Source organism: Nilaparvata lugens, chromosome 10, assembly GCF_014356525.2.
Source record: "Nilaparvata lugens isolate BPH chromosome 10, ASM1435652v1, whole genome shotgun sequence".
NCBI lineage: Eukaryota > Metazoa > Arthropoda > Insecta > Hemiptera > Delphacidae > Nilaparvata > Nilaparvata lugens.
The window spans coordinates 15,007,176-15,028,019 of record NC_052513.1 but is presented as its reverse complement, the minus strand read 5'-3'; the positions used below and the strand labels follow the sequence as shown (position 1 = coordinate 15,028,019).

General features: G+C 31.6%; 1 protein-coding gene across 1 annotated transcript in view; it reads right to left on the bottom strand.

Annotated features, from left to right (window-relative positions):
• LOC111044523 (nucleoporin GLE1) overlaps positions 1-20,844 on the bottom strand; it is a 168,438-nt gene that overhangs the window by 3,511 nt on the left and 144,083 nt on the right. The window lies entirely within an intron of this gene.

Sequence of the window (20,844 nt, the reverse complement as noted above, 5' to 3'; positions counted from 1 at the left end):
TTATTAGACAATGTTAATATTATAATTCAAATAGTAAATTATAAGGGCAAAGTATATAGAGTTCCATCAATAGTTGAGTATAAATTTATTGTGCAGGTAACCCGTGCTCCGCGAGGGTTTAATTATTAAGAACTTGACAAACAAAAATCTTGACGTAATGAAATCTTTAAGAATTGAAAATAGGCCTATAACCATCCTCGGTTAATAAAGAATCTATAAGCAAGATTTCAAGTTAATCAGTCCAGTAGTTCAGACGTGATTATGCGTCATTCGTGATTCCTATCCCGTACTTGTATAAATCAGTTCTTTCCTTTATTATTATAAATCTTGTACAATCAACTTCAGTATGATATATATTTGATTAACATAATTCTAATACGCACTCTTATAACTTCAAATTCAAATTATTCAATACATTTGACAGTTGAATTTCATATTTGACCGAGCGAAGTGAGGTCTAAGATTCAAGTTGACGGTTTGGTATTTCTCTTAATGTTTAAATGTTTGAATGTTTAAATGTTCAAATGTTTATATGTTTTTATGTTGCGCATTTACGGCGAAACGCGGTAAAAGATTTTCATGAAATTTGACAGGTATATGTTCCTTTTTCAATTGCGCGTCGACGTATATACAAGGTTTTTGGAAATTTTGCATTTCAAGGATAATATAAAAGGAAAAATCTGGTGTGGCGCACTCACACAACTTTCCTTGCCGTTATGAAAATTGATCATCTGACGCTAGTGTTCTCGCGCATCTCAAATCTACAATTCAAAGATATGAGACAGCTGGTGATAGGACAATAACGCTAGAGACACACGAGGTCTGCCATCTCTTCGTAGTGAATGATTTATAGAACCAACAGTTGCCAACAGTTTGCAATTTAATAATCACATTTTCTGGAATTTCAAGCTTATTTTCAATTTTAGGTTAAAATGTTACTGGACATCAATTGCAGAGATTTTCTACTCAATCTTTTCCACTTGAATTTTTTTGTTTAAATTGTATATGAAGGCTGCTAATTGAGAATCTAAAATAAAACTTTGCATAAAAAAACTTAAAACTTTACAGGTACCTATAGGACTCGTTGCAGTTGATAGAGCTTATCAATGACTATTCCAGGTATGAATTAGATCAGAATCGTTGGAGCCGTTTTCGAGAAAATCGCGAAAAGCCCTGTTTTTGACAACATTTTCGCCATTTTAGCCGCCATCTTGGATTGCATTTGATCGAAATTGTTCGTGTCAGATCCTCATAGTGTAAGGACTACACGTTCCAAATTTCAAGTCATTCCGTTAACTGGGAGATAAGATATCGTGTACACACACACACACACACACACACACACACACACACACACACACACACACACACACACACACATACAGACCAATACCCAAAAACCACTTTTTCGGACTCAGGGGACCTTGAAACGTATAGAAATTTAGAAATTGGGGTACCTTAATTTTTTCCGGAAATCAATACCTTTCCTTACACCTATGGTAATAGGGCAAGGAAAGTAAAAAGGAGCCTCCTTCATACGCCAATATCAGAGTAAAAATCAGACTATAGAATTATTCATCATAAATCAGCTGACAAGTGATTACACAGATGTATGGAGAAGCCAGTCTATTGCTGAATTTCCATATAAGGTCTATAGTTTCAATCAGGTACTTGTGGATGAGAATACTGCGTGAGGTCTACTGTTCACAGAACTACTAGTTTAGTTAATTTCATAATTAGTGCTAGGGTATAAGGAATTGATGGAAGAATAATTACCTCACTACTATTCTGTTATTTCTATAGTTAAATAGACAGCTATTTGGCGTTTCTCATGCAGTATCACTATAGTGAGGTCCACGTTATAATGGCAGTGAATAAAGATAGAAGAACAGCGTTGCCTTGCCTCTGCATAAATTAATTATATTTCTGCATTGCCAAAAACAGATTTGGCATCGTTGCGGAGCTATAAAAGGATAGTGATACCTTCTTTATCGAATGATAGACAAGGATAGCAACATCAAAGTTAATCAAATACTGTCATTATAACGTGGACCTCACTATATATCTTCCCCGTGTAGAATTGTGTCCAAATGTTTTAAAATAGTTTTTTTCAAATTAACAGATAAAAATGTAAATTTAAATCTCTATAATGTGTTTTTGGACTCCCATATTGAGCTTTTAAATTCAAAAATGAAAATGTACTCAGTGTTTTGCTTCAATGAAAATTAGTGAAGAATTGAGAAGTCTCACATAATTATCCTTTATTTGGACATTTTATTTTATTAATTGGGATGCAAAGAAGTTTTGGACTGTAGTCTGTTTCTTTGTCCTTAAGTTGATTGTAAATGATAAATGAATAAATAATGCATAGCAGTGCAAAAACGATTTATGGTTTGGGAAAAATGTAGTTACTGACGAATGAATCCATGAATAAAACTATTAATATGATTGTGAATGAGAACATTCCATTTCTTTGATCCACTTTTGACTCCCCAGTTATCAGATGATACTTTACAAGAATACATAAATATTTACAATATATTAATATTAGGAATTTTCAACTCAGAATCGTGTTAACTATTTTCAATAATTGATAAGTGAGCATTTTAAGAATTGACTTGAAGTTACTCGTGAAGAATACATACATTTTTTTATTGAAGTTGATATTTTGAGTGAACTATGGTATTAATTAATTTTTATCTTCCCCACACACAGCTCCGTCTATGTGGAGAAAATATTCACAAATTTGTTTTTAGATATGTTGTCTATGTAAATGTATCTTGTGCTTTGTATTGTGAATTGAAATTGAATAAATTGAATTGAATAAATTATGTGATGATTAGGCCTTAATAAGTAAATATTGAAAAAGGCTACTTTGAATTAACAGAATAAATATTATTCTTACCTTTGAATTCCTAAGGAAAGTAGTAGAAAAATAAAGTGAAATCGTAACTGATACATATTTCTACATTAATTCTGACTGGAATAATGCTATTAAATAATACATCAACAGACTGAAGCAAAAGACTGGCATCAATCTTATGTGAATACAAACAAAGAATATGAGCTTTGATTAGTTTATCATTGCTGATATGTCGTTTATGGATAATAAGTCATAGGTCAGGGGCCAACATTTTTTTTCTATTATTGTATCTTTCTCTAAGAGTTGCAGTAGCCTACAAACAGTATCTAGAAAGCTATCTGTTAAATTCAAAAAATTGGTATCTTATTAATAGTCATGAGAATATGAGAAGAATATATAAAAAACTTATTAAATATATAAAAAGCTTTCGTTCCTGAACGAAATAATTCTATTTCAGGCTCTATTATCACTCATCACCACCTAGGCTTAAAATAGTAAGTCACTATAGTAGAAAGTTGCCTTTGTGAATGAATGAATACATAATTTTACGTTCAAAATTTTGTGAAGTAAACAACTAGGCTACAAGACTTAACCTAATTCGGACTATGTGTAACCTTATCTAAATTTGGGAGAGGAATAGCACAAGGTTACCTCATTTTTTCTCTTCCTATCATTTTTGATGATGTACATGTTGTATGAATCAATAAAGAATAAAATGAAATAACTCACCTAATGTAAGACAACTCATCTAGGATCTAACTAAATTCATACGCAAGAATCTCTTATGATTGTGAGTTTTGAATTGAATAGAATTTTTATTTTATACAACAATGATACAGAGCTCATCTACACAGTTGAACAACGTCGAATTGACACAATCAATTTTCATATTATTTTAATTTACACTCAGCACTATAAAAATGTACTTTAATATTCGACATTTCATTATTTATGTAAGAAACATTAATATATACATTAGGTACCATACCCTATGGCGCTACAGCCCTCTGTGGGCCTTGGCCCACGCCACGATTCTCCTCCATCTCGGTCGATCCTGACACAACTCTCTCCAGTTTCTCACTCCCATCACTCTAAGGTCCTCCTCCACACCATCTAACCATCTCTTTCTTGGACGACCTCTCCTTCTAGGTCCATCTATTTTTCCATTCAGTGTCGCTCTTGGAAGCCTCTCATTATCCATTCTCCACACATGGCCAAGCCATCTTATTCTCTGGGCTTGACAAATCTAACAATATTCTCACCCTGCAGTGCTTCCACCACCTCTGCATTGCTCCTTCTCTTCCATGTATCCGCTGCTACCCTTACCGCACCAAAAATTTTCCTCACAATTCCTCTCTCAAATACCCTCAATGCCTCTTCGTCTTTCTTAGTCATGTGCCATGACTCAGAACCATAGCATACAATAGGTCTGATCAGAGTTTTGTAAAGCCTCATTTTACTATTTTTACCTAATACTTTTGATGTCATTAGTCTCTTATTTATATACTATGCTCTGTTCCCACTCATAATACGTTTCTGAATTTCATCTGTCATATTGTTTCCAGCATTGAGGATAATGCCAAGGTACTTAAACTCATTCACCCCTTCAAATACTCTCTCTCCCACCTCCAAGTCAATTTTTCTTCTTCTAGCGTTCACTGCGGACATTCTCATATATTTTGTTTTTCCATCATTGACCTGTAACCCCATTTTTGTGCCTCACTTTCTAAGCTGGAAAAGCATTCCTTATGCAGTTATATATTAGGTATGTGTCATTAAACAATTCTTCAATATTCACTTTCTTGGAAAGGGCTAGCCTACTTGTATTTACATAAAAATTGAAAATCAAAGTACGGAAGGCCTACCCTTTTTTCAATTTTATTTCATCATCTCGAATAAAATAAGTTTAAAATAGAGTACTTTTTAGAAAAAGAGAGATTGATTGATTGAGTGCTTTTATTTATTATGCAAATTGCAATATATACGGTACTGGCTCATACACAGCTTACAATACAGTTTTGGATGAATATACCTGTACATAATATAAACTGAAATAGCAATGATTATTGAACTGTACATGATGAGAAAACAGAATGCAATTTAGGAATTCCTTCAAGGCTATATAGTATTGTATCTAGATAAATATTGGCGGAGTTTTGACATATCAATGTCCATTCTTTGAAAAGAATATTGAAAATATCCTTCCCAGTAAATGCACTTTTTATGTTTGAACGAGTAAAATGGACCACTATGTGGAATTGACTGTCTAAAGTGCAATCAATGATTTGAGGAACTATGATTTTTTCTCTTGATTTTACTGTAATAAGTGTATAGTATCATGGCTCACTTTAGAAAAAATATGGCTTAAAATGGCTTACCTATCTATAGTAGGCTATGATAGTATCCATTAAATTATTCACTTATGTTAATATTCTCATGAAGTTTCTAGTTTAGCATGTGATCAATAATTCCTGTCATGGATTGTTTGCTATTGTAATTTATAAAATAGAATTATACTCTTTAAAATTAATAAATTAATAAAACAAGAATATAAATAATTGTAACATAATTATTATTTTATTAATTTTAAGGGTACTATAATTATATTTCATAAATACAAGAAAGTAGCCCTGAATTCATACAATTTAAAAAATAAGAATTTTGTAAATAATGCCAACCTGCTGTAGGATAATTTCCTAAAAAGCAACTGTATTAAATAAAATAAAATATCCTTCCCAGTAACATTTCACCAAAGAGATGGGGAGGTAGAGAAGAGTCCCCAGCAGGTAGAAACTTGCTGGCTGCTATCACAAAAATCTGTGTGAGTTTGAATATTATTTTTGAAAAATAGATGGAAACTTGCAACTACGCTGTGCTCGCAAGAGGTAGAAACCAAGAACCAAGGTAGCCTCGCCAAAAATATCTTGGCAAACGTTGTCAACGTCGAAGAAAACGACGTTTTAACTTTGAATAGAATAAAACAGTTGCCGCTTTGTCTGCCAAATACCTACTGCGGAATATAACATACGCTGAATGTGTGTAATACATTAATTTGCCTCGCTGTAATAAACTCGTCATCAAGATGAATTGACCTAGGGTGTTCTTGCCTGCTTGAGCTTCAGAATGCTATTGCTTCTATCCAAATTACCTCCATTATCAATAAACGTCCAAATAAATCATATTGTGGATTGGAACAATATGAAAAATCTGGTGTGGCGCACTCACACAACTTTCCTTGCGTTATGAAAATTGATCACCTGACGCTAGTGTTCCCGCGCATCTCAAGTCTACTATTCAAAGATTTGAGCCAGCTGGTGACAGGGCAATAACGCTGGAGACACACATGAGATCTGCTATCCCTTCATAGTGAATGATTTAATAGAATCAACAATAATTTGCAATTGAATAATCACACATGGCCAAGCCTCTTATTCTCTGGGCCTGACAAATCTAACAATATTCTCACCCTGCAGTGCTTCCACCACCTCTGCATTGCTCCTTCTCTTCCATGTATCCGCTGCTACCCTTACCGCACCAAAAATTTTCCTCACAATTCCTCTCTCAAATACCCTCAATGCCTCTTCGTCTTTCTTAGTCATTGTCCATGACTCAGAACCATAGCATACAATAGGTCTGATCAGAGTTTTGTAAAGCCTCATTTTACTATTTTTACCTAATACTTTTGATGTCATTAGTCTCTTATTTATATACTATGCTCTGTTCCCACTCATAATACGTTTCTGAATTTCATCTGTCATATTGTTTCCAGCATTGAGGATAATGCCAAGGTACTTAAACTCATTCACCCCTTCAAATACTCTCTCTCCCACCTCCAAGTCAATTTTTCTTCTTCTAGCGTTCACTGCGGACATTCTCATATATTTTGTTTTTCCATCATTGACCTGTAACCCCATTTTTTGTGCCTCACTTTCTAAGCTGGAAAAGCATTCCCTTATGCAGTTATATATTAGGTATGTGTCATTAAACAATTCTTCAATATTCACTTTCTTTGAAAGGGCTAGCCTACTTTGTATTTACATAAAAATTAAAAATCAAAGTACGTAGGCCTACCCTTTTTTCAATTTTTATATCATCATCTCGAATTAAATAAGTTTAAAATAGAGTACTTTTTAGAAAAAGAGAGATTGATTGATTGATTGTTCTTTCTTATTTATGCAGATTACAATATAAACTGGTTCATACACTTATAATAGCTTACAATACAGTTTTGGATGAATATACCTGTACATAATATAAACTGAAATAATCATTATCGAACTGTACATGATAAGAAAAAAGAATGCAATGTAGGAATTCCTTCAAGGCTATATAGTTTTGTATCTAGACAAATATTGGCGGAGTTTTGACATATCAATGTCCATTCTTTGAAAAGAATATTGAAAATATCCTTCCCAGTAAATGCACTTATTATGTTTGAACGAGTAAAATGGACCACTATGTGGAATTGACTGTCTAAAGTGCAATCAATGATTTGAGGAACTATGATTTTTTCTCTTGATTGTACTGTAATGAGTGTATAGTATCATGGCTTACTTTAGAAAAAATATGGCTTAAAATGGCTTACCTATCTATAGTAGGCTATGATAGTATCCATTAAATTATTCACTTATGTTAATATTCTCATGAAGTTTCTAGTTTAGCATGTGATCAATATTTTCTGTCATGAATTGTTTGCTATTGTAATTTATAAAATAGAATTTTACCCTTTAAAATTAATAAAACAAGAATACAAATTGTAACGTAATTATTATTTTATTAATTTTTAAGGGTACGGTACTATAATTATATTTTATAAATACAAGAATGTATCCCTGAATTCATACATTTTAAAAAATATGAATTTTGTAAATAATGCCAACCTGCTGTAGGATAATTTCCTAAAAAGCAACTGTATTAAATAAAATAAAATCACTTTGAACAATTAATTACGACATAGCAGTCAGGTACCTGACTGCTATGTCGTAATTAATTGTTCAAAGTGATTATTTAACAAGCAGTTCGTAATGGAATCAAACATTGAAGAGTAAAATAAAATATCCTTCCCAGTAACATTTTACCAAAGTGATAAAGAGAGGTAGAGAAGAGTCCCCAGCAGGTAGAAACTTGCTGGCTGCTATCACAAAAATCTGTGTGAGTTTGAATATTATTTTTGAAAAATAGATGGAAACTTGCAACTACGCTGTGCTCGCAAGAGGTAGAAACCAAGAACCAAGGTAGCCTCGCCAAAAATATCTTGGCAAACGTTGTCAACGTCGAAGAAAACGACGTTTTAACTTTGAATAGAATAAAACAGTTGCCGCTTTGTCCTGCCAAATACCTACTGCGGAATATAACATACGCTGAATGTGTGTAATACATTAATTTGCCTCGCTGTAATAAACTCGTCATCAAGATGAATTGACCTAGGGTGTTCTTGCCTGCTTGAGCTTCAGAATGCTATTGCTTCTATCCAAATTCCTCCATTATCAATAAACGTCCAAATAAATCATATTGTGGATTGGAACAATAAATGAAAAAATCTGGTGTGGTACACTCACACAACTTCCCTTGTTCATTGAACTATAAGCCTCATTATCAAACGAGAATAATTTAGGGGAATAAGATAATGACGATTGACGGCAACATATTTGCAACTACGATCAGACTACTGTATATGTGTATATACAATTGTTTTCAGAGTACTTTTCCCTTTATGTAAATTGTGAAATTCGATGTTTTTTTTTCTGTTCTACAGATGAAATATCTTGACTATGACTGTGTTCTTTTTATAAACTGCTCTACCTACCCACGGTATATGGAAGAAGAAAAAGTAAAAACCGTGTACCTACCTACCTCATGCACGAGAAGGAGGTTACAAAGTCCATTTCTCAAGGATTGTGTGGACCCCCATTAGTACCCCAGGAAAAAGATTCATGTCAGTTGATAGAGCTAATAAATAACTATACAGGGTATGGATTTGAAAAAAATCGTTAGAGCCGTTTTTGAGAAAATCGTGAAAAACATGGCTTTTTAGTCATTATCCGCCATTTTTCTCAAGAATATTACGGAGCTCCTGCAATTTTCCCAGAAATGAGACTCATGCCAGTTGATAGGGCTCATGAATAGCTATCCATGGTATAAATTTGAAGAAAATCGATAGAGCCGTTTTCGAGAAAACCGTGAAAAACATGGCTTTTTAGTCATTATCCGCCATTTTTCTCAAGAATATTACGGAGCTCCTGCAATTTTCCCTGAAATGAGACTTATGCCAGTTGATAGGGCTTATAAATAGCTATCCTTGGTATGAATTTGAAGAAAATCGTTAGAGCCATTTTCGAGAAAAACGTGAAAAACATGGTTTTTTAGTAATTATCCGCCATTTTTTCCGCCATCTTCAATTGAATTTTATTGAATTTCTTACTGTCGGGTCCTCATGGTATAAGGACCTTAAGTTTAAAATTTCAAGTCAATCGGTTAATTGGGAATGGAGTTATCGTGTTCACAGACATACACACATACACACACACACAGACCAATACCCAAAAATCATGTTTTTGGACTTAGGGGACCTGAAACGTATAGAAAACTTGAAATTGGGGTACCTTAATTTTTTTTGGAAAGCAATACTTTCCTTACCTTTGGTAGTAGGGCAAGGAAAGTAAAAATGTATTCATGATGCCATCCACAGTTTAAATTGTTTTAGTGTTCACTCTAATCTCTTTTATAAGAAACCTGTATATTTGAAAAATAATCTAGTATTTTTTATTTTATTTTATTTATTCATTTATTGTATAAAACACTATAATCATTATACAATTATGACATTGGTGGAAAAACTAGGCTGGGCCTGTACTATTTCTCTCCAAAAATTTCAAAAGTATGATAGGATTATAGTGAGGTTCACGTTATAATGACAGTATCTGATCAACTTTGGTTTTGCTATCCTTGTCTATCATTCCACAAAGCCGGTGGTACTATCCTTTTATAGGTCCACAACGATGCCAATTATGTTTTTGACAGTGTAGAAATATAATTAATCAATGCAGAGAATCGGCATCGCTATTCTTCTATCTTTATCCACTGCCATTATAACGTGGACCTCACTATAGTATTTTCTATTTATTTTATTTATTCATTTATTGTATAAAACACTATAATCATAATACAATTATGACACTGGAGGAAGAACTAGGCTGGGCCTGTACTATTTCTCTCCAAAAATTTCAATCGAACGTCACTCGAGCAGATCGATTGATGATCGACCGGGGAGCAAGAGTGGGACGCGAGAAGAGCTAACATCTCCCGTAACGTTCATGATCGGAGCGAGTGCGGAGCGTGTTGGAGGCGCGTATATCTGTACGCATCTTTAGAACGGGAGTAGCAGGCGAATGGATCCTAACTTAATATCAGCGTGACGTCATAGCCAATTACTTCCCAATTAATATTACACCAATGGCTTCGTCACTCTACTATTTTTTGTCTGATTATCCATCTAGCAATTTTGTATTATTTATTTTTGTAGTAAAAATAAAAAGCAAAATCCTTGAGAAATTCGGTTATTTTTCCCAACAGTAGATATTTTAATTTACTATTAAAATTCTAATATGGTACTTTAAGGCATCCTCAGCATGTTTGAAGTTGATATACTCACCTCACATACAATACTTACAGGATTAAAATCCACCCAGGGGAATAATGATCTCATCAAGTAAAGTAACAACACCGTACAGATTTCATGTTAGAAGTTGATATATTATACTGTACTCACTTCACATACAATACAGGACTAATCTATCCAGGGGAATAATGATCTCAAGTAAAGTTACTACACACAGATTTTAGTTCAAAAATTATTAAGTTGAAATTACAATTTAGTATTTGGGAAGCAGAGAAATTATTTAAATTACATCTTGGCATGAATTGAATTTCACAACATGAACGATGATTCAGAAACATTGAATCCAGACAGTTCGAATAACAGAAATGATTCAATCCACTTTATAGGCATACGCGACAAAAAAGAAAAAAGCTCAATATAGCCTAGTAATTAAATTAAATTCAATACAATAATTTCTTTGATTGTCATATACAGTGCACAAGAATACATAGATAAATGTTTTCAGGCTATATAGGAATGAAAATCAATTTACAAACATACCGTATATACCGTAATATTTTATTCCCACATTTTGGCCACACAGTCCAACCCATAAGAGCAAGCGCCCCTGGTGTCAGGCTGATGAAGCTCCTCTTCAGGAGTGAAATGCATTCCTCAATACTCCAAGAAAAGTAAGTGTTTTCAAATATTTACAAGTAACACAGTGTCAGAACTACAACAGAGTTATTGTATAGTGTTTCGTCATGGAAAGCAAAATCAAGTACATATTGCATTATCAACAAAGAATATTATTCCTAAGCCATACAATGTTCGCAAGTTTTGTAAAAAAAATTCGCTCGGTGGAACCCCAGAATACGGTAAAAATTAATTTTAATAAGGAGTTATTTTCTCAAATATTCCGATTCCGTTGTTGGGAAAGATTATGAGAGGTGAATAATTTGAAAAGTAGAAGAAAGTAAGATGGAAGAAGAATTGAAATTGAAGAGAGACCAGAAATTATAAAGAGGATGAGTGTTGATGCTGTTAAAATCGATTCGTTGCCAAGCTACTTTGAGATTTTTATAGCAGTTTCAAATTTACTGTTCCTTTTCGCTAAATTCCTGTGCAGTTAATCGGGAGTTGAACCACTCGTTATTATAAGGTGTGTTCTAGAACAAAATTCGCTGCTCCCAAGAGACTTATTCTTGTCATTTGTATGAATAAAAGAACAAAGATTGTTTATTTTTTTTATTGATTCTTAATTCTTAGATTGATATATAATTGAAATTGATAGAAGGTTTTGATTTATTGATAGAAACAATCGAACCTATAGAACCAATAGATTAAATGAACTAAATGAAGAACTAAAACTAAATGAACCTAGAACTAAATGAACCTATAGATTTTTCCACAGTTGAAAATTTATCCATACCTGGGTACTACAGTGAACCATTACAACCAAACAAAGTCTGTGTCCTTACTAACAAACGCTTATATCTATTGTAGTACCTATATAATATTGCGATAATTATACTCTTACACTGTATCATAGTATATATCTGTGGCTTAGTGCAAAAACTACCAATGTCAATTTTTTCAAAAATGAGTTTAATACAGTAATATAGGTTATTTTCAGTTCCAGAAGTGCCAATGTCCTATCTCAAAGCAATAAAAAGTCATACAATTTATACTGCCAATGTCATGGTTTAGTAACTAAATTATAACTGTTATTCCACTCTCAGAGTGCGAAAACTACCAATGAAGACATACTGTAGGTTTCTATATTGTCATTCATACTCTGTGCCAGAACTACCAATAACGACTTCTGCACTTCTAGCACTCGCATTTCCATATTGAAATGCCGTAGATCGAAAATACAGAGTGAACTTAAGAATAAGAATAAGAATAAGAATGCTTTTATTCCTTTGAGCACATAAAAAATGGCAATTGGAAACGATGGCAATCTCAAGCTGATTTGTGAGAAAGTTGATATTTTGACATAGCAGGTAGTTCTAGCACCAAGCCACATATATATTCTTGCATGTGTTGTAAATTTACCACCCATATTCAAGGATTACATGGAAAGTCTGATAGACTGATTTTGGAGTACGGTGTACGGTATCTTATCATTTCATATGTGTATGTGGGATATTATAATTAATTAATTTTTTCAGATACCAACCAAATTTCTCTATTATAATAAAAAACTAGATTTTTTGGTTTTGATTCATTCTATTCCAAGTCAAGTTCTGTTTCTTACTTTCTTGTAACGTATGATTTTCTTCCTTTCAATAAATAATTTTATTCATTTCAAATGCGTGTTCATTTCTTTCCACTTAACATAACAAAACTGTCATTTGAATGCCATCAGCAGTACGGTATTCAAATTTATATTAATGTCAGAGTCAGATAGCCTTATATTATAATGGAGTAGATCAAATTAAATAGATAAAGAAATATTGATGATGTATTGATATAGCAAAAGTAGTAGGTGGAACCACAGCATAGAAGATAGAATATAAAGGCTTCAGTGGAGATCCTGTAGAGTTACATAATATTCTACTACATAGTACTTTTCATAATATCCTAGAGTAACATACTATTCATAATATTCAGTAACTCTACTGGATCTTCATTCATGATTAGAGCCTTTATATTATATCTTCTATGCTGTGCTTTCATATACTACCTTTCCTATATCAATACATATCATCAATATTCATCATCAGGTTTTTGATTTTGTATTCAAATTTTTTAAATAAGTGCAATATTTCTAAAGTTTTTAATTTATTGTGATACATTCTGTAATTCATTTAGAGTATAAAATCAACCTTCAAAATTCAAAATTTCAAATCATCATTCTTGGACCGAAAATCAAGTGACGAAGCAGTGTGTGATTACATAACCTTATCTTTTGGACAACATTTTATCAAAATTTTTGGAGAGAAATAGTACAGGCTCAGCCTAGTTCTTCCTCCAATGTCATAATTGTATTATGATTATAGTATTTTATACAATAAATGAATAAATGAATAGTAATACATCATCAATCTAAGTAAGTCCTGTATGGTAGGGTACTACTTGTTAGAATAGCAAAATTAATGACTGACAATATAAAATGGCAGAGCATTGTTATTGAGGGAAATTAGCATTTGAGTGAGGAAGGCACCTTTCAGTTTCCATAAAATTATTTGAGGGAATGAAAGAGCTATCGCGCATCTAAATTTAAATCGTAGACAAGCAACGTGAAATTCAAGGTGATAATTTTGTTTAGTATTTGGCAAGCTTTCAAATTTACTGTCGGTTCAGTTTTTGATTTTTAACTGAAAACCTGATGGCTGTTAGTAAATTACTGCTTGATGAGTTTCAGCGTAGAATATTATTGGTCGAGTTATTATTCTAATAATGAAATTGATTGAGTTTCTTGCCAAATACCTGTTAGTAATCTATGGAAGATTGGAGGGCTTCACAGATTTATCATGTGATTTGGCCTACTTTTCAATTTTCTGATGCGGTAGGTACCGTATTCTTGATCTAGTTTTGGTACCGTAGAGTGGTACGATCTACGGTTAAACACATTACTGTAATTCATATATATTGGATAACTCAATGGAAGATCATTTAAGTAAAATGAAATGATAATACAACTTTATTGACTGCCAAACAAACAAAACAAGGCAAAGTCATAATTTCATACACATTCATCAGTGTAATAAATATAAAAATCTGGTGTGGCGCACTCACACAACTTTCCTTGCCGTTATGAAAATTGATCATCTGACGCTAGTGTTCCCGCGCATCTCAAGTCTACTTATAAACAAAGATCTGAGCCAGCTGGTGACAGGGCAATAACGCTGGAGACACACATGAGGTCTGCTATCTCTTCATAGTGAATCATTTAATAGAATCAACAATAATTTGCAATTGAATAATCACATTTTGTCAAATTTGGAGCTTATTTTCAATTTTAGGTGAAAATGTTACTGAACATTAATTGTAGAGATTTTCATGCTCAATCTACTCCACTTGATTTTTTTTGTTTCAATTGTATCTGAAGCCTGATAATTGGGAATCTATCTGCATTGATGGGGCGGAGCTCCTGAAATTGTTACAGATATGGGACTTGTGGCATTTGATAGAGCTTATCGATGACTATTTTGAGTATGAATTTGATCAAAATCGTTGGATCCGTTTGCGAGAAAATCACGAAAAACCCTGTTTTGTCAACATTCTCGCCATTTTAGCCGCCATCTTGAATTGCATTTGATGGAAATTGTTCGTGTCGGATCCTTATAATGAAAGGACCTTAAGTTCCAAATTTCAAGTCATTCCGTTAATTGGGAGATGAGATATCGTGTACACAGACGCACATACACTCATACACACACACACACACACACACACACCACACACACACACACACACACACACACACACACACACACACCACCCACACACACCCAAAAATCATGTTTTTGGACTCAGGGGACCTTGAAACGTATAGAAAACTTGAAATTAGGGTACCTTAATTTTTTTTTGGAAAGCAATACTTTCCTTACCTATGGTAATAGGGCAAGGAAAGTAACAACACAAGGCAAAGTCATAATTTCATATACATTCATCAGTGTAATAAATATAATAAAGTAGGCTAAACAGTAATTTTTACATATTGAGATCACATACACATATTCACGTATTTCTAAAAGAAAAGCAAGAAATACAGACCAATCATCAGACAAGCATGGAGCTCGTCTCCTAACAAGTTAGGCTACATCATCCTTTATGATTGATCACTTTATTTATTAAATGATTTAATAAATAAATAATATTATATTTGTTGTTGGTTATCCATCTTGTTTCCACTATTATTATTACTATTAAATTTTATAAAACTTTAAAGTGAAAAAGCACTCACATTTTTTGATGTGACGACGTCCGTTTCGTGCTGGTATCGCACATTTTCAAGCCAAACAGGAACTGACTGTCAGTGAAAATGTGCGATACCAGCACGAAACGGACGTCGCCACATCAAAAAATGTGAATGCTTTTTCACTTTAAAGTTTTATAAAATTTAATAGTAATAATATTATATTGCATAGCATTAGATAAATAAGAGACCATAATAATGTATTTCATCTCAGACTTATCTAATGCATACGGTAGATAATTTTGTCACATTCAATTTCTTATATCTATGATAATCTACTGTACTTAGAATTCTGTCACCGTTCTTCAGGCAAAAATTATATTATTAATTGGATTTTCATAACAATTCATTATTATAGCCTACTTTGTGTATATATCATCATTCATTATTATACTTCATTTTATATACGGTACCTAGTGTAAATCGTTAAGTTAGAAATAAAATATGAATAAATATATTTCATGAGCACAATATTATTAATTACAATTTGATCATTCAATACGGGATGAATTTGATTGACAAATATGTTTAAAACTATTGAATTTTTTCATGGATAAACCATTAATTTGATTTAGTTCACATGACGTTTATTTTTTCAATTGCCTTAAATAAATTGAAAATTATTATTATCCAGTTATCTCTGAAATTGTTTGATTAGTCACCAAAATCTTTCAATTTATTCATTTAAGCTAAATCAATACAATTTTGTTACCAATCAACCATTCATATCCGTCATCTGTTGTAGAAATTATAATGCATTTTTTTAATGTAGGCCTATAATTATCAAATACCTTAAAGATGCATCTCTTCAAGGTCTTTGCCTATTATAGGCTCAATTTCAGTATTTCAATTTGTTGAACTCTTTGTTCTTGGATAATAGAAAAATTGATAGGAATATAGTTTTTACTAGAACAAAAACAGTTATAAAACATTCTAAAAAAGATATAATATAAAAACATTATTATCATCTGATAGCCACACTAAATGAATGTGAGTGATGTTTTTTTACTTTAAAAGTTATAAAAATGCAATACTAATATAACATCATTATTTATGACAAAATATTATGTTTCTGTAGGATGGTTATAAATGAACTATTTTAGCATAAGAGCTTTATATCTGAAACAATGTTCCCACAAGTAGCCTGCGAAATAAGATGTACCTAAGTAACTCTATAGCAAAATAGGAGTTGATTAAAAAACTAAATACAAATATAGCTCGTTAGTAAACATTAGATTCACGCTTGGGGAGAAAACAAAATGATCCATTACTCTGGGAGATAAAAGCTGTTCCATTTTACAAAATAAACTATGATCGATTACCGTACACTCTTTTGAAATCAACATAAACAGCTTTTCTGAGTTCAAAAAGGTTTTGCTTTGAGCCTCAAGCAACATGGTTTGTATTGATGATAATACAAAATCTGATTGCTGGTATGATTTTGTAGCTGTCCATTAGTAAATCGTTTCTTGTAAATCTATGTTAATTAGAGACTTTTATAAAACACGGTACTGAACAAAGAAAAAATGAAACTTTTGATTCAAATCAAGATAAAATATTATTATCAGGGAACCACAAACTATAGGCCTATTTATTATCCTTCAAGAGGATAATGAATAAATCAGGAGAATTTGGGGAATAAAATTTAAAAATAAAATAAGAGTGTAGTTTGAGTAGTGGTTTATGAGAGTTAAGCTGCGTTTACACCAAAGTTATTAACAAAATGTTAATAACTTAATCCTTATAGGTTCTATTAGATTGAATATAACTTATCATACACAACATGATGAACATATGTGTTTGTCAAGTTCCGTTCAATCTAATAGAATCTATAAGGATTAAGTTATTAACATTTTGTCAATAACTTTGGTGTAAACCCAGCTTAACTTAGAAGAAATGTTAAATGTATGTAAAGAATGTAGAGAGTTTAGAAGTACCGTATACAGTAAGCTATAGAAAAAGTAGAAGATAAAAAACAACGATGATACTAACTTGTTTTCAATATTGTTTCTTGTTGATGATTATTTATAAATTTGAAATAAATAATGGAAGAGGAAAATGTTAAGGGTTATTCATTATTTATAATTATTATTCATTATTAATATTATAGCCTATTACCCAATGTTGAATAAGCTTGAAGGTATGAAGCATCAAAAGGTCGAAATAATCCCTATTCGCTTTTGCTGAAGATAGTCTACAGCATCAAAAAAATAATGGAGTTATAATTATATAACTAAATACTATTATTTTGATAATTTACAGAATATTATTTATTTGGATTTTCGTTTGATACCGGTAATAAATTATGAATATTAAAGTAGTAAAATTAGATAATACATTGACCAATGTTGGTGAAACTCGCATTTATCCAATAAGTAGCATACGGCTGTAATAGATGTTGTGATATTGTAATAAGGATATTTCGTTCATTTATACTTCATTTGTAAAGTACTAATGGCCAATGGTCGAAACTAGTCGTTAAAATGTTTTAAAGTTTTTAAAATGTTTCAATAAAAGGGTAGGTACTACAAGTTTTTATATTGTTTTATTATTTGTATTATTGTTTTGTATATGTTTTGTATTAAAGTAGCCCATATAAGTGAAGTGATTTTGTAAAGTACCTATTAAAACTTTTTCAGGTCTGGATGAAATTAATTCAACAACCTCAAAATCTATCAAAATAATAATCATTAAATAATTGGAAGAGCGGTGCGGCCGAGTCGCATTCGTTTTTGAAAATTTCGCGCCATAATTGGTTTTGACTAGTGGCTAGTCGTTCCTTCAATTAAGCACTGGCAAAAATTCAAGTCTAGCCACCCGATTAAGTCCCGCTAAGTCCTCTCAAGTCCCATACGACGCCGGCAAGACGTTATTTTTGCTGAGTTTTACTTGGGCAGTAGCTATTCCTTCTATTAGAATGCCAATTAGCCGAACAAGACATTTCTGTTTCATGCTCTAGAACTATCTTTGTGCGAGAGTTAATCGGGATGCGCTTTTCTTATCAGGAGCACAATCACTGCTAACAAACCCTTAGTCATTATTTTGCCTTCCAAGTTGAAAATACACATGCAGTTGCTGATGATTTTCAAATAATATCCTACTAACATTTATGTATGTAGGCCTAACAGAAAATCTTCCTTAAAGATCCAGTTTTTCGGAAATTCAACAATAAATGTTTGTTCACTGCAGACATATATATATACTATTTTTAATCTTTGTACGTTCACCAAATGTAGTTTCTTGTATCTTATTGGCACATATCTAAAAACTAAAATAAAGGCTACAAGAAATAATATTAACATATTTTTTTGGAAATTTAATAATAGATATTTGAATACTGCGGACATTTATTCAATTTTTGATCTTTGTACGTTCACCAAGTGTAGTTTCTTAGATACTATTGGAACATATCTGAAAACTAAAATAAAGGCTACAAGAAATAATATTAATATAATTTTTTGGAAATTGAATAATAGATATTGGAATACTCCGGACATATTATATTCTATTTTTGATCTTTGTACGTTCACCAAGTGTAGTTTCTTGAATCTTATTGGCACATATCTAAAAACTAAAATAAAGGCTACAAGAAATAATATTAATATAATTTTTGGAAATTCAATAATAGATATTTTAATACTGCGGACATATATATTCTATTTTTGATCTTTGTACGTTCACCAAGTGTAGTTTCTTGAATCTTATTGGCACATATCTAAAAACTAAAATAAAGGCTACAAGAAATATATTAATATAATTTTTGGAAATTCAATAATAGATATTTGAATACTGCGTACATATATTCTATTTTTTATCTTTGTACGTTCACCAAGTGTAGTTTCTTGGATCTTATTGGCACATATCTAAAAACTAAAATAAAGGCTACAAGAAATAATATTAATATAATTTTTGGAAATTCAATAATAGATATTTGAATACTGCGGACATATATTCTATTTTTTATCTTTGTACGTTCACCAAGTGTAGTTTCTTGGATCTTATTGGCACATATCTAAAAACTAAAATAAAGGCTACAAGAAATAATATTAATATAATTTTTGGAAATTCAATAATAGATATTTGAATACTGCAGACATATACTATATTTAATCTTTGTACGTTCACCAAGTGTAGTTTCTTGGATCTTATTGGCACATGTCTAAAAACTAAAATAAAGGCTACATGGAAAATTAATAATAAGTTTTGGAAATTCAACAATAGATATTTGAATACTGCGGACATATACTATATTTTGAATCATTTTACTTTCTCCAAGTGTAGTTTCTTGGATCTTATTGGCACATGTCTTAAATATATAGGCTACTTAGATTATTAATAATAATTTCATTTATTTATTATCAGTACATTGAGTGCAAACACTTGACTTTAGGAAAGACACAAGAGGCTCATAAAAAAGTATTCATATTTATTGTCAGAAAATACATACAAATTAAAAGCTGGAATAATAGTATATTCTACATGGATGTACAATTTATTTTATTTGACCAATTCAGAAGAGAGACTTTTATTTAATTGAATTATTGACAATTTTTATATTCAAATTAATAAAATATAGTATATGTGTACTACCGTATCTTTGAATACTATAAGGACATAATTTATTATAGGTAATATTTTTAATCTTTGTACGTTTACCAAGTGTAGCATCTTGGATTTTATATGCATTTGTTTAAAATATAGGCTTCTTGAAATATAGAAAATGTCATGTTTTTGTGATTAAATTAATGAATAATATATTCACTTTACTGTTTTCTCTATAGGGCTACTGAAATTATTGAAACAATAAAAGTTATCCACTCCTCAATATTGATATTATTAGCATATTCTATTTTTAAAGTACCTATGAATAGATTCTAGTTAAATATTTATATAGCCTCCATGATTTATTCATCTAAACCTTTATTAATTCTAATTTTGCAAAGTTCTGATTTAGAGTTCCATCAAATATAACTGAATCTTCTTACTGTTCTTTCATTAATGAGAGAAGCAACAAATTAGAATGAAAAGAGTGCATAGAATTTATGATAGATTCATGTAAAAGATGAAGCTATTGAAAAATGATTAGCCTTAAAATTTAGTTGAACCGCCTTATATTTATTTCCATTTTAATAAATTATTTAATATAATAAATATTTATTTATTTATAATAATAAATTATTTTGGAAAAATTATTTTTCAAAACTATTTCTTCAAATACTATAGTAGCCCTATATACAGAGTGGCCCAAAGTCACTTATACAGAGTTATGTCACTTATAACAGTAGCCCTATATACAGGATGGCCCAAAAGTCACTTATACCATAGAGAAACGATAGCGTAAGTAGATATCCCATGGTATAATGAGTTTATGTCGCAACTTTTACTGTTAACTCAAACCGATTACTGTCGATTATTGTCGATTTTTACTGTTTTGGCCGGGTGAGAGTGTATGAACGG